General features: G+C 35.9%; 1 long non-coding RNA gene across 1 annotated transcript in view; it reads right to left on the bottom strand.

Moving 5' to 3' along the window:
- LOC144323306 (uncharacterized) overlaps positions 1-15,535 on the bottom strand; it is a 132,827-nt gene extending 117,292 nt beyond the window's left edge. Inside the window, exon 1 of the long non-coding RNA XR_013388720.1 lies at positions 15,342-15,535. This is a non-coding gene — a long non-coding RNA (uncharacterized LOC144323306). The remainder of the gene's footprint in view (positions 1-15,341) is intronic.
- Positions 15,536-15,998: the final 463 nt, after the last annotated feature.

Below are 15,998 nucleotides of genomic sequence, written 5' to 3'. Positions count from 1 at the left end.
AAAGGGACAAATGCTCTGTGATTCATGTACAGGAGGCCCAGAGGGGAGTCAGGCCACAGAGAGAGAAGGTAGATGGTGGGTATTGGGTATGGGGAGCTCATGTTTAATGAGGGGCAGAGTTTCAGGGGGAAATGGATGTTCACAACAGTATGATGGTCTTACTGCCACAGAAGCATAGTCCTAGAAATGGTTAAAATGATAAATTCCAGGGGCACCTAGGTGACTCTGTTGGTGAAGCGTCTGCCTTCAGCTCAGGTCAGGATCACAGGGTCCTGGGATCGAGCCCTGTGTCAGGCTCCCTGCTCAGTGGGGGTCTGCTTTTCCCTCTCCTCCTTACTCCTGTTTGTGTTCTCTTGCTCTCTCTCTCTAATAAATAAATACAATCTTTATATATATATATATATATATATATATATATATATATATATATACACACATCTTCCCTATTGGTGCTGTTTCTTTGGAGAACTCTGACTAACATACCATGGCTCCTGTCTTTATTTGCTTTTCAGTAAATAAAAACCTTTCATTATCCATGCTCAGAGATGAGTCGACTGATTAATATATTCCAAAACTGCAGATTGTTCAAAATGCTCTTATATTTGGCATATTGTTTAAACTTTTTTTTTGCATGAGAATTGACTTTCTAAAGATGTTTTTTAGACTTCAAGTTTTATGTGCTTAGGGTTTGGGTCTGTCCTCACCAATTATTCTTAGCAACTAGCATAATAGCTAGACCACAAGTACTTAAAATTTTTTGAGTTTCATGGCTAACTATTGCTATTGTTGTTAGATTTTTAAAAATATAACAAGACAATGTGAGTAGTTTGGAGGACACATTGGGATCATAAAAAATTTGTAACAAAAAGAATCAAGTTTGGCTGTAGGTAATTACTAACAGAGACGAACCAAGAACTCTATTTTCTACCCTTTCCATTCCAACCAACTTTGAGATGGTCATGTAGTTTCAATGCATAAAGAATGCCTATGCTGGATAATAAACAGAGAGGCTATAAAATCAGAAGCACAATATATAATTGTTGGGACCCCTGGGTGGCTCAGTGGGTAAGTGCCTGCCTAAGCTCAGGGCATGATCCTGGAGTCCCAGGATCGAGTCCTGTATTGGGCTTCCTGCATGGAGCCTGTTTCTCCCTCTGCCTGTGTCTCTGTTTCTCTCTGTGTCTCTCATGAATAAATAAGTAAAATCTTAAAAAAAAAATAGAATATACAATTGTCTGCCTTGTAGAGGTTAAATATGGTCTTAGGAGAGGGTGAAAAATTATCATCCAGAATACTATTTAGCACTATTTGATAATTATCTTATTATATGCTCAGCTCTTCAAAATTAGTGTAAATAAATGCTTATCAGATCAACACGTACTAACCCCAAAATAGAATAAGTATTTTGAAAATGGCACTGTACTTTCTTTGATCCCGAGGACCTCTTCCGTATGGACAGCTAACTGTAAAGTATCCACTGATCCAAGAGGGAGGTAGTTGTCATATCAGAAAACAGGCATTAAATTCATGCTGATATATATAAATGCACTGTTTTGGAAGACTGCTTGATCTAATTTTTCCTTTAACTTCAGAGTAGTTTTAAAAATAACAGGTAACTCTCTAGGTTGCAAGAAAAAGGGTAAAAATAAGAGAACTATGGATTTAGACACTGCCAGTGGTCTCTGTGATGACCTAGGCCTAGCACCCTGACCCAGAGTAGTGATCACAGAAACCACAGAGGAGTTATAGATCGGAGAGTGCACATTTCTGAACCAATTACCAGGGTAGCATCTCATCAGAAGTAAGAGTTTGGCAGACAGACAGAGGCAGTGCATCTTCCTGTGAGGAAAACAATACATACAAAGGCAGCAAGACCTTTATATTCCCCTTTCCCTTATCACCACTGGTAGGTGTCCATATATTCATGAATTGCTTCATGATAACCAATCAAGACATGCCTCCCCTGACCACATATAGTGGACAAAAGCAAATTTTGCAGCAATATCATAGTGAAGTTGCTCGACCTTTTACCCTTTTTAGAGTCTTCCTAAATAAAACTGCATATCCAGTCTCAAGTTATTGATTTGATCAGGTTAATAAATGGAACGTCGATTCAAAACACAGTCTCATTAATTCTGCTTCCATGGAGTTAAATCAACCTGACCCTACTTTCATCTATGAAAGATAGTATTTGATTAATTTAACTAGCAAACGTATAGTTGGAAGTATTTTACAATTTGGAAAGAAAAAAAGCACTCTTAAAAATCCTGGCTATAAAGATGCTAATAAAGATTAAAGAAGAACATCACAGTTAAGATATAAATGTGAACTTCAAGGAAGACTAAAAAATAAATTTTGGATAAATGAAAAAATTTAACATTAAATATTTTCTCAGTAAATACATACAGATTTATAAAAGAAGATATGGCATGGGGTAAAATCATACAGAAGTGAAAACATCTTATAGTCCATGAAATCTTTCCTTCCTTTCAGCCAAAGCTGTTTCCCAAATGTCCAAATTCTCTACCACCTTTTAGAGAGGGTTCACTTTTTTCTGGCTGAAGTAGCAGGCTGTTCTTTTGATAAATACATATCTTGAGGTCATTTTGCTGACACTTTATTTGATAGAATGTCCACTTTCTCCTAAGAAAAACTAAGGAAATCGGGGGATGTACTTAGTTTAAAAAAATACTAGGACTTCCTTATTTCATATGACAGTCAAATAATGAAAAATAATAAAATGAAAAGTGTTAGTGATAGTTACATCCTCATTCAGTAGCACGATGGTGTTCTACAGTCTGTTGAAATTTCCCATTTATTTAACCAGAAAAATGGGCAAGAGTCATGTCATGAGCCAGATTTAAGGTATATAGTTTTTCCTCTTACATACTATGGGATATTAGACATATTCCTTAATTTTTCTAAATCTCAGTAACCTCATCTGTAAAATTAGAATAACAAAAGTATTAATTCATAAAGTCAGTTTGAAGACTAAATGAAATAATGCCTTGAGAGCATTTAACAGAGTTCTTAACACATCTTAATCACTTCATAGATATCAGAGAGTATTACTGTTATAATTTTATATTTTTCTTTATGAATTACTCATTCTCCAAAATGTAGCTTTGGAAGATATTTGACATTTTAAACTATTTTTTTATTTTTTGAAATTCATCTACTAAGGGAAAATTACATTATTTCATAAGTTGTTCCTTGTAGATGCAGTTTTAAAATATAAATATTGATCTGAAACATGCTAATAAGTTTGCCAAATGAATAGGACACAATAATGAAAAGAAAGAAGAAAATCTGTAATGAAGTGAATTGGAAATGAGTATGATTTAACTCAAATCGAAAGAAGGGATATATTAGTGCATTTTCTGTTTAGGATTATGTCAGTCATAAAACATTTCAAAGAGAAGAAAAGTGGCAAAGCCTGTGTAAGAAGGAAGAAGTTGAATGATGGAAAAGAAAAAAAAACGTGTAGTTATTAATTCCAGAATGGAGATGAAGTCACGATAGTTGAAAATGAAATGTTTGCCGACTTTGAAAAATAAAGTTTTGAGCTAGAAATACTAGGAATATGGTATACTTCTCCTAAAAAAAATCACCAACAAAAGACTTAAATCTCCATGTTCCTGACAATATCTCTGAAAGAAAGTCTAGGTGCTATTAAAATTGGAAGTAAAAAATGGAACTTGAAGATAAATCAGTAAGCACTTGCAAATTAACTAAAATCAGTAACTCTTTGATTCATTCATGTGTGAATGAATGCATTTATTTTATTTACTATGGCCTTATGAATGAAATGTAAAATTCAGACTTGAAAGGGAACACTAGTATAATTAAATATCCAATGCTTGGGAGGCTGAGTTGCTCAGCGGTTTAGCACCTGCCTTCGGCCCAGAGCGCAATCCTGGAGTTCCGGGATCGAGTCCCACGTCAGGCTCCCTGCATGGAGCCTGCTTCTTCCTCTGCCTCTGTCTCTTCTTCTCTATCTCTCTGTGTCCCTCATGAATATATAAATAAAATCTTTTTTAAAAAATAAGAACTTTCTGTTTCTAAAAAGACAAAATTCAGATTATGATAATGTAGGTTTCATACTGAGAGAAGATATTCATAATACACATATCTGAAACAAATTTAATTCCAAAATATTTTAAAAGCTATAGAGAAAAAACCACTGACAATCATCTTCTTTAATGAGCAAAAAAACCTGAATAGACACTTTGTAAAAGATAGTCAAAAAGTCTACAGAAAAATAATCAACATAAAAAGTCATCAGGGAAACTCCAATTAAAACTATGAGATACCACTTTATTTCACCTGAATGGATGAACTGAAGAATTAATAATACCAAGGATGTGAAGCAATTAGAATTTCACACAGTAGTAAAAATGACACAAAAACTTTAAAAAATTGTTTAGTAGTGTGTACCAAAACTCCCTCCACACACACACACACACACACACACACACACACACACATACACATCCCATCGATCTTTGAACCTTTGATTCTATTCTGAGATTTGCAAAATAAATTAGTGAATGTGTTCACCAAAAAACCCCACAACTGTATTACAATGTTCATGACATTATTAATAAAAGCCTCATGCTGCAAACAGCAATGTCCATGAACAGTAGGATAGAGAAATAAATCACAAAATATCCATATAGTACAGTTATGTAGAGCTGTGGAAAAAGAACAGACTACTCCCACACACCCTAATACAATTGATTCACAAGACATGATGCTGAGCAAAAAGAAGGCAGATATGAAAGGACATAATCTATTATTTCACTGAAATTAAACTAGGAAATTAGGAGTGCCTGGGTGGCTCAGTCGGGTAAGCACCTGAGTCTTGATTTCTTTTCTTTTTTTTTTTTTTGAGTCTTGATTTCTGCTTAGGTGGTGATCTCAGGGGTGTGAGACTGAGTCCCACATCAGGATCTGAGCTGGGCCTGCTTGAGATTCTGTTTCTCCTTCTCCCTCTGCCTCTCCCCCTGACTCATGTATGAATACTCTCCATCTTTTTCTAAAATAAAATAAATAAAATAAAATAAAATAAAATAAAATAAAATAAAATAAAATAATGAATAAAATAAATAATGAAACTTAAAAAGCAACAACAACTTCTGATGAAAGAAGTCAGAATAGTAGTTACCTTTGGGGGAAGTATATACTGGTGAGGGCATGAGGAAGCCTGCTAGAGTGCTGGAAATGTTGATCACACACACACACACACACACACACACATATATAATATGTATATATTAATATAATATGTATATATTACATATATAATGTGTTGAGTACATGGATATATATGCATATGAAAAATATCAATTTGTGCAGCTATAATCAAGTTGATACCCTACTATGTGACATTATATCTCAATAGAAGGAATATGGAAATAAAATAATATAGAGGAGATACAGAATAATTTGAACAAGGCCTTGGAGGTAGCTAAGGGGATGGACTAACAGTACAAGTGGAGGATTAGCATTGAAAAGGAGGGATGCTGGGGATCCCTGGGTGGCGCAGCGGTTTGGTGCCTGCCTTTGGCCCAGGGCGCGATCCTGGAGATGCGGGATCGAGTCCCACGTCGGGCTCCCGGTGCATGGAGCCTGCTTCTCCCTCTGCCTGTGTCTCTGCCTCTCTCTCTCTCTCTCTCTCTGTGACTATCATAAATAAATAAAAAAAAGAAAAAGAAAATGAGGGATGCTACTACTTTCTCTGAGATTTTAGGGAAGGAGATTGATATTCTGAATCTGAATATCAATTTTGGAGGGATTTTGTTTTAAGTGAAAAGGAGTGAGAAATATGAGGAATTCAAACTATTAATTGGAGAAGACCTATTGGCCCCAAGAGTCCACTGCCATGGAAACAGCCACCCCTGCACTAGTATGGTACTAGTTATGGTCAAAGCACAGAAGTCATGTTATGCCACAGCATTCTCATCAGCTACTTTAAACTTCCATTTCATTTTGCTTCCCTTTTTGACAGTTATTCATCCCTTCATTTCTGCCCTAAACTCTATGTTTCTAAGATTCAAGACCAGCCCAAAAAGCCATAGTCACCTGAGGATCTCAAAAAGTGGCTTCCCTGTATTGGACCAACACCTTTCAATGTAAGTTTGGTAGCAGATGTTCATCTTGTGACTTGTTCTGATGCGTTTCTCTCTGTATTATCAAGATACAGTGCTTTATATTAATGTACTGAAATGACAGGATCTCTATAATCATGTGCTTGGAATCTTTAAAAAAAATCTTAAAAAAAAGATTCTGAAGTAAAGAATATTCATATAATTTTGAATTAAATATCTATTTACTATATCCATTACTGAGAGAGAAAGAGAGATGTATCAACCTATTTCCTCTCCGAGAATGGTGAGCTTTAAGGAAGCCAAGAATTTCCAAAACAAAGAAGTGCTCTTCTTGGATCTAGAAGATGTGATAGTAGAACCATTTGGAATGTCTTCTTACAGTCCTCATGAGTTGTCTCATGATAAATCAGGGGCATCTCCGTGGGAGGAATACCAGAGAGAGACTGTCTTAACTTTTAAGAAAAGAAATAGTCACCTCTTACCAGAGAATGCTTTGGAGAAAGTATTTAAAAACAGATCAGTCTTAAGTGCTCCTTGATGTTTTTGGTCTCTAATTCACAATGCCTTGTCAAAAATCTAGAGCCAGAAAGCATAATTATTCAAATCCTGGCCCATATGCAAAATATTTCTTTCCTAAATTTAGCAACACAGTTTGTGGTTTGACTCGGCTACTAAACAAGGACAGGGGTCACAGACAGGAGAGAAATCCCTCTTTGTACCCAAGGGGTTTGGGGCCAATATTACAGAATTATTTGCCAGTACAGGCTGCAGGGGCTGTACCCGTAAAAACCTTAAAAATACTCCAGTTTCTAAACAGTAAGGATGTTTATTTCTGGTTGTGATGATAATATATTCTCTGATCCCCTTCATCAGTAAAGCAGAGCTTCAGATTCCCTCGAACATTTGCTTCTCCAGTTGATCTTCCAAATGTATTTGGAACTACCAAGGAAGCTATTTCTGAAAGCTCCTGGGGTGAGCAATGGGAAGTATTACTGTAATAAATCATGATTCAGAGGCCCAGAGACAACTGGGTGGTACTAAAGCTCTTCAAAAGACTTGATCAGATTGAAGCAACAAGGGCTGTTTGCCCTACAGCTGCCAGGAAATACATCTGCAGAATTCTTGTTTTGTTTTGTTTACTGGAGAATAACTGGGTTTTAGTCATCTGTATAGAATTTGAAACTCAACCTCTGACATTTCAGAAAAATAGAGCCTAATACTAAACTGCATCCGTATGTTTTGTGCTGAAACACAAGGCGGTACTAGGTGAAAGGAGTAAGGATAGAGATCATGCTCAAAGGGAATGACCTATAGGAGAAATAAAATATCCAGGACAAAGTCAGCAATGGCATCAGACAACAAGAACCCTGCTCAAGGATGCCCTGGGCTTTTATCTTTACAAGAGCTCCTTACAACCATATAGCTCTCTGCAGATTACAGGGCACTTCAAACACATTATACCAACCACCTCCCCTCTGTCCCTTAAAATCCCACATCAGGAAAATCAAGGAGGCAAGTGAAAGGGAAACATAACTGTGGCTACGTATGTCCCATTTTTGGAAAGACACTTTGAAATTTCTGTCACATTTTGTTGTTGGAAGGTAAGGAACATTTCTTCAAGTTTCCAGAAATGGCATGAATTTTTGGTTATGAATAACCTTGTTTCCTTCATTATCTATATTTTTAAACAACTAATTCGGGGTTTCTCAACTTTGCCATTATTGACCCTTTGGGTGGGATAATTCTTTGTTGTGGGACAGTGTTCTGTGCATTGGAGGATATTTGGCCGTGTTTCTGTTCTCTGCTTGCCAGAAACCAGTAGCCACCACTACACCCAGTTGTGAAAGCCACAAACGGCAAATGACGCCAGATGGATTGGGGACCAGTTTGGGGAGGGGAATTAATAAGGCAAGAGAACAAAGTAGCTACTTTGATTCAAATAAATTCTCATACAAAACATCCATATTATATAGGAACAATTTGAAAGAATTGTTACTTAACAAATTTGGTTACTACGCACAAAACAGGTTCTGCTGATTCTTTTGGACATCAAGTGAATAGATCACTCCCTTGGCCAAATGCGTCTCTTTGTTATATTTTGGAAGAATTTGTTCTGGCCTTTTTAATGGTGGCCTACCTTTGCATTCAGAAGTTCATTCTGATAGAAAAGGTTTTTTTCAAAGGTCAGATTTGGGTTTCTCCTTCTTTCTACCATTCTCTCTCCGGTAGCTAGGAAGACATAACATTTGACTGCAGTTACATTATACAGGACTCAATCTGAATCTTTTGATTCACATGTTTTGTTCTCTCTTTGTCATGGAAACAGAACCAGTATTTGTATAATACCTTTCAAACTAATGATAAAAGACAGATGTTCGTTCTTCAAATCGATATATCCCTAGGGATGACCTGAAAATAAAAGATGATCTCAAGTGAAAATAGAAACTCACCAAAGATAAGTGAAAATAAAAGCTTCCAGAATTAAAACATTTGACAGAATTTTTAAGAGAATTAATGTAAATAAATTAGGTGAAAATAATTAGGTGTAAATAAATGTTAATTAAGCTAGTTTTAAAGGTGGGGAGCTATTTTCAATCTTTGGATACTATCTGAACTTGGAGAATAATAAAATGTCAACTTGACCCTAGCAGAAACTTAGCAACACAGATGAGATCATTTGGGTGGATAAGAATCCAACAATTGAGAAACAATCAGAAATTCTGAATTTGAAGAAATTCAGTCAAGAACTAGGTTAATTGAGAATGAGGTGAGAATGTGAAAAATGTTTTAAGGTTCTTATTTGTTAAGAGCATCAGAGATGAATCAAATGAACATTGAAAGTGATTTTCTTGAATAAACCAGACGAATCTGAGGTATTAAAGATATAGTTCCAATACTTTATTTTGGCTGTTGTCAGGAGTCACATCTAGAAAGATGTTGCTATGGCTGATATCAGAGAAATTGCTGTCGGTACTCTCTTCTAGGATTTTTATGGTTTCAGTTCTCACATTTAGGTCCTAATCCGTTTTGAGTTTATTTTTGTGTATGGTGTAAGAAAGTGATCCAGTTTTATTAATTTGCATGTTGCTGTCCAGTTTTCTTAATACCATTTGTGGAAGAGGCAGTCTTTTAACCATTACATAGTGTTGCCTCCTCCGTCAAATATTAATTGACCATATAAATGTGGGTTTATTTCTGGGCTTTCTATTCTGTTCCATTGTTCTACATGTCTATTTTCATACTGTCTGCACAACAAAGGAAGCAACCAATAAAGCTAAAAGAAACCTACTGAGTGGGAAAAAATATTTTCAAATGACATATCTGATAAAGGGTTAGAAACCAAAATATAGGGCAGCTCAGCGGGTTAGCGCTGCCTTCAGCCCAGGGAATGATCCTGGAGACCCAGGATTGAGTCCCACATCGGGCTGCCTGCATGGAGCCTGCTTCTCCCTCTGCCTGTGTCTCTGCCTCTCTCTCTCTCTCTCTCTCTCTGTGTGTCTCTCATGAATAAATAAATAAAATCTTTAAAAAAAAAAAAGAAACCGAAATATATAAAGAACTTATATAACTCAAAACCAAAAAAACAAATAATCGAATTAAAATATGGACAGAGGACATGAACAGACATTTCTCCAAAGAAGACACATTCATCATCAGGAAAATGCAAATCAAAATCATGACAAGGTATTACCTCACGCCTGTCAGAACGGCTAAAGTCAAAAACTCCGGAAACCAGAAATATATGGAGAAAAAGGAACTTTTGTGCAGTCTTGGTAGGAATGCAAACTGAGTGCAGCCAGTGTGAAAGACAACATGGAGTTTCCTCAAAAAATTAAAAATAGAACTACTCTATGATCCAGTAATTCCACTACTGGGTATTTACCCAAAGGACACAAAGACACTAATTCAAAAATATACATGCACCCCTATATTTATTGCAGCATTATTTATAATAGCCAAATCATGGAAGCAACCTATGTGTCCATCGATAGGTGAATGGATAAAGAAGGTATATGTGTGTGTATAAATATATATAATATATTAATATATAATATTTGGAAAATTATATATACACACATATATATTATTTTCCAAATATTATTCGGCCATAAAAATAATGAAATCTTTCATTTGCAACAATATGGATGGATCTAGAGAGTTTTATTCTATGTGAAATAAAACAGAGAAAGGCAAATACCCATCTGATTTCATTCACATGTGGAATTTAAGAAACAGAATAAACAAAGGAAAAAAAAAAAGAGAGAGCAAAACAGCCCCAAAACCGGACTCCTAACAATAGAGAGCAAACTGAAGGTTACCAGAGGGGAGGTGGGTGGGGGATGGGTGAAATAGGTAATAGGGGTTAAGAGTACACTCATCTTGATGACCACTGAGTAATATATAGAATTGTTAAGTCACTATATTGTACAGCTGAAGCAAATATAACACTGTATGTTAATTACGCTGGAATTAAAATTAAAAAGGAAAAGAAAAAGAATAAAAATTAGGTATATACTATCACCACTGCAAGCCACATCTATGAACACATGTGAACAAAAAACAATAAAAATTTCAAAAATCTCAAAAAAGATAAAAAAAAAAAGAGTAGGATTAAGTTTTTTGCTTGGAACCGGGTCTTACTCATTTACAAGTGCATTTATAGTCCTGTTCCCCAGGCTTTCAGGTCCACTTGAAAAACATGCCCCACAAAATGTTCAGTTTCTATGTTGCCTGTAAATGTTATATCCCTTTAAATGCAAAGTCCCTGTAGTTTTTAAGCAGTTTTATGTTAATTAGAGCCCTAAACTCTGCAAACACTCATTCTATTGCTGTTCAGTGCCAAATTTTGGGCTTTCTGGAAGCATGACATAAAGAGCAAAAAAGAGAAGCAGCTGTCCAAGATTCTGGTTTGGAAGATGATAAACCCAAAGCAGAGAATGATTTAGCTTTAAGAACCAGGGCTTTCTGTTGGAAAACAAATGTCAAGAAATCTAGTTTGCTTCTCCCTCTGTGGGAGTTAGGCTGGGCTAATGGACCATCTCGTTTTATTTACTTACAAGATGGTCATAACAATTTTTATGCATCAGCCACTGTTCTAGGCACTTTACTAATATTAGCTTATATCCTTCTTGAAATAAGTCTATAAGGTCCTACTATTATAATCCCAATTTTATAGAAAACTAGTAAAGTTGTTTACCCAGGACCCTCAGCTGATTAAACATGAATCAGCTTTCAAATCTAGACATTATGGCTCTTTAATCCATCCCCTTACATACTCTGCTGCCTGAATCAGAAATAAAAATGTAACAAAAGCAGCTCAATTCTGGCAGCAGGAGCCAGAGGACGAGGATGTCTTGAGTGCTTAGACACACAAAGGGATCAAAACCTGGGAAATCAATTTTACCATGAGAACCAAGGGTATGTGACCAGAACCTAAATGGAGAGAGGAGAGTCTGGTAACAGGCAGGACTGGAAAATGAAATAGTAGTAAGTTAAGGGAGTGGAAGGAAACAGAAAGAAGGAAGGCAGTAACACTTTCCTGTGAGATTTCTACATGTTCAGAAATGAATACAAACAGAAGCAAAGGAGCCAAGCTGTATTCAGGCAAATAACATAACTGCCCCCCAAAAATGGGTGTGGGGAGAAATGATTTAAATAACACCTGAACTTGTATTTGAACACATGCTTCAAATTTAAAAACAAAATAACGATAAATCCCTTACTCTTCTTAATATGTGTGTAGGAGCCCAGAAGTAACCAAAATATGCCTCCTTTCCACTACAATTCATTCAATCAGTAGGGTCACTGCTTAGGGCTATCAGTATACACCCTCAAGTTAGCTCCTTGAAACTTGATTTGAATAATGATAGAGCAGAGAGACCATGGACTTTGGAACCCTACTGACAAAGTTTTAAATTCCAAATTTGTTCTTTGTTAGCTTTTAGCATTGGGCAGATCACTTAATCTTTCTGAGTATGATTTGTCCCATCAGTAAAGTGAACATAATAAAATCTAATTTACTGGATTGTAGTAAAATTAAATGATATAATTAGGCAAAGACTGCTGGGCATGCATTCCCTACTTATCTTAAAAGAAAAGCAATCAAGTCTCCATCTTGCTAGAACGGTTAGTCCAACATTAGACTATGAATGACTACACTCCATATACATGATTGAAGGCTAAACCCAAGAACCAAATAGCAGTAATTAAGCTTGAAATAGAATTCCATATCAGTGTCTCAGTTAATGTAGGACTCATTTGGAGGATTTCATATACCAAGATTTAGGCATTAGAGAGGTTACCTCTTGGTGATGATGAAACCTCTAATCCATAATTAAATATAGTTAAATATTCAAGATTTCCCTCACATAAGACTGAAAGGTCAGTTACATGGGCTTCAGTAGATTTTTGTCTTGACACAAAGATAAAGAAAATTGCCAAAAAAAGAAAATGTAAATCCTTAACCCCCTTTGACCTCATTCACATCTTTGGGTTTCTGGCAATGGAGTAAGTATATAGAATCAAGCGAGGGCTTTCCTTGCTGAAAAAGATGAATCCCAGTTATTGGGATGCTTTAGAACTAAAACTATTTTTGCTATTGAATAGTTACTTATAAAAATTAAATTTCATTCATTTTCCTAAATGTAACATAAGATCTATTAATAATTCTTCTTGTAAAATTATAAAAAATTTTTAAAAATGCACATTTCAGCATGATCTGAGAAATGTAATGATATTATGAGCTACAAGGCAATATCTAAAAATTACTATTCATTTCCAAACAATATCACATAATTATTTTCCTGTCCTGTCAGCACCATTATGCTAGTATTTTAGACTCAGACAAAGAGTCCAAAATAGGTATCCTAGCATATTTGGAATTTTTGCAAGAAAATAAAAAGAGGCTTTTTAAATCATGGCAAATGGGAGAATAATACAATGAATGCTTTTAGGATATTGACTAATTATTTAGAAGAAAATAAAGTTTGATTACTAACCTTCAAACATATAAAGGAATTCTAGAGGGTTTAAAAATTCAAACATTATAATGTTTGGAAGAAAAAATATGGAAATATCTTCATAATAGTGAAGGAGAAGAATACCTTTGAGATAATGCACCAAACCCAGAAGAGACGTAGGTGCGATACGGCTGACTTGAATATGCAGTGATTACAGATTTTTGTATAGTGAAAGGTACCTTAAATAACAAATAATAAATGTTTGCAAGCATAACATAAAAAGAATTTTAACAAAGCAATATGAGTATGAACAAGTAAATTTAAAAACCCGGCAAATAATGGAAAGAGGCCACACACAGACAACAAATAGAAATAACTAATAAACATATAAAAAGATGTCCAGGATCATTAACAAGGAAATTCAGCAAGCCTCACTAGTCAAAAGGGAATGGTATAGTCAAGAGCACAGTTGGACTGGCAAGAATGTCATGTTGCCTTTATATCAAAAAAGAGGCAGCTACATCTTTGAAAGAAACATTAATTTCACTGCCTTCATGAAGTGACACTGCTGGCTCAATGTGGGGGGGGGGCTTTGATTCACAGGTGTTCTAAATTTCTAGGCCTGGTTTACTGATGGCTCGGCTAAATTAAAACTTAGTGGTGTCCACTGAACCACTACTGATGTTCAGTATGTGTGCCAGCTACTTGCAAACAGAAGTGGATGGGTTACTCCAGTCAGTGAGCAGAACTCAAGACCCTCTTAATAGCTCTGGCCCAAACTACCCTTCATGAATCTTTTTTACATTTTTATTAACACTTGAGAGGCTGCCAGCATCCCAGGTGTTTTGTCTACCACTTGGAAGACCACAGAGTAGCCGGTTAAATACACGCCTTTGCAGGGCCATGAACTGTGGAAACAAATCTCAGCTGGTGCTCAGACTTTATCACTCATGTAGATGTTGACCGTAAAGGCCCATTCTCTGATGAGACCAACTAACATCAAGCTGCTGATCGAGCCTGCTCAGAGGGTGACCATCACCTCCTAAATTCATCGTTGCATTAGAAAGGGCAGCACATCTACTTTTTCCTTTTGTAGGCAGGGTGTAAAGTAAAGGACTCTATGTTTCTGGTGCAGAAATCACTTCATGCCAAACGTGGCTCTTGATAAAAATTTGACTCACACAGTTCAAAGCACATTGCAGAAATAATTGCTCCTGCCTTCTTTGGCAAACTGACTACATGGGATTTTTTATCCATCTTGCTTAGGCTACCTATGGTATTTCATGACTGTCGACACTTCCTGGTAAGAGTGCTGCTGTTCTAATCTAATCAGCTAACTCTGGCTACCCAAATATGATTCTTAAATCTAGACTGTGCTCTAGGTTCTGCTTTCCAAACCATCTCTCTAGTCTGGCAGTGGTTTGCCCCTTAAAAGCCACTGAAATACAGGCAGATGATTATGGTAGTTGAGAGACATTCACACCTGTTATCACTTTTAGCTGCTATCTCTGAGAGGTGGAATGGATTTTTTAGAAATCACCTAAAAACTCTTTCTGATTCTATGTACTTTATCTCTATACTTCTTAGTGAGGTAACTTAGTCACTGAATATGACCATCCAAGAATGAGTTGACTCCTCTTGGCTCCCTCCTGGGCAATGATCAGAGAAAAGGGGAGGATAAACATATAAAACTATCTTGAAAATTCAGAATTATTCCTTGACCATCCCTGGGCATGATGTTTATCTTTCTCCTGTTAGTAAGCTCCGGTGGGCCTGACTGGTATACTCCCTGAACGGCAACCTAGGGGAAAAAAGAAGCAGGTAGATTCCAACATAATTGTAATTAAGACACCTGGAATCTAGTCCATCACTCCACAGAGCCCTGGAGGCCGATAGGACAAGGGAATGAGGTATCTATTGATGTTCACACGCTGCTTGCAATATTGTGAATAATAAAGTCCATCGTCTCTGACCTTGGAGTCTTGTATCTTCTACTAGCATCCATGAAAAGTAACAGGTTAATATAATAGCTTACAAAAAAAAGGTAAAGTCAAATCCCAGACTGGCATTTACATGAATCTGATACTCACTAAAAGCTGAAAAATTACTGAATTTGATTCTAAAACAACAGATTGTATCACCCCTAAAATCACAAACTCTATCTATTCTTTGATCACTCTAGTCTACCTGTTTTTTTTTTTCTACAAAGCTTGTGTTATTTAAATGTAAATTAGCTAAATCATATCAGGAATACCTGCTATAAAAGAAATACCTGCATGCAGGGGTGCCTGGGTGGCATTGTTGGTTAAGTGTTTGACTCTTGGTTTAAGCTCAGGTTATGATTCCATGGTCGTGAGATCGAGCCCCATTAGGTTATGTGCTCAACTTGGAGTCTGCTTGAGATTCTCTCTGGTTCTGAACCTCCCACTCGTGCTCTCTGTCTTGTTCTCTCTCTCAGAGATAAGTAAATCATAAAAAAAAAAAAAGAAAAATATCAGCATACAGTAATAGGATCACAGGTACACACATTATTTTTGATTCACTCAATATACAAAATACTCACTATACAAAATATGCATATCCAGGAAAAATATCTTCCTGTTCTATAACCATTATAACTACAGTTGGTAAAATGTTAGTTTTAATTTTCATGATAAAGGAGTTGTTAAATTATATTTAATGATGTCATTTTCTTCAATTCAAGAAAATATTGCCCAGATTAGTTTAAAAATTAGTCTTCAGATATTGCATCTTAGTTTTTTTTAAATATCTGACCACTTTATTAAATTTAGAGCTCTACTAAAAGTTTTCTAGTTAAATTTTAAAAACCAAGGAAATCAATTTTCTCAGCAAACTATCAGCTCCAGGATAGCTTTTCTGAACTTGCTATATTCTAGTTTCATTTTTAAGTATTTTATCTTAACTAGGG

This window comes from Canis aureus, chromosome 11 (assembly GCF_053574225.1).
Source record: "Canis aureus isolate CA01 chromosome 11, VMU_Caureus_v.1.0, whole genome shotgun sequence".
Lineage (NCBI taxonomy): Eukaryota > Metazoa > Chordata > Mammalia > Carnivora > Canidae > Canis > Canis aureus.
Note: the sequence above shows the minus strand (reverse complement) of the source record. Positions and strands in the feature narration are given on the sequence as shown.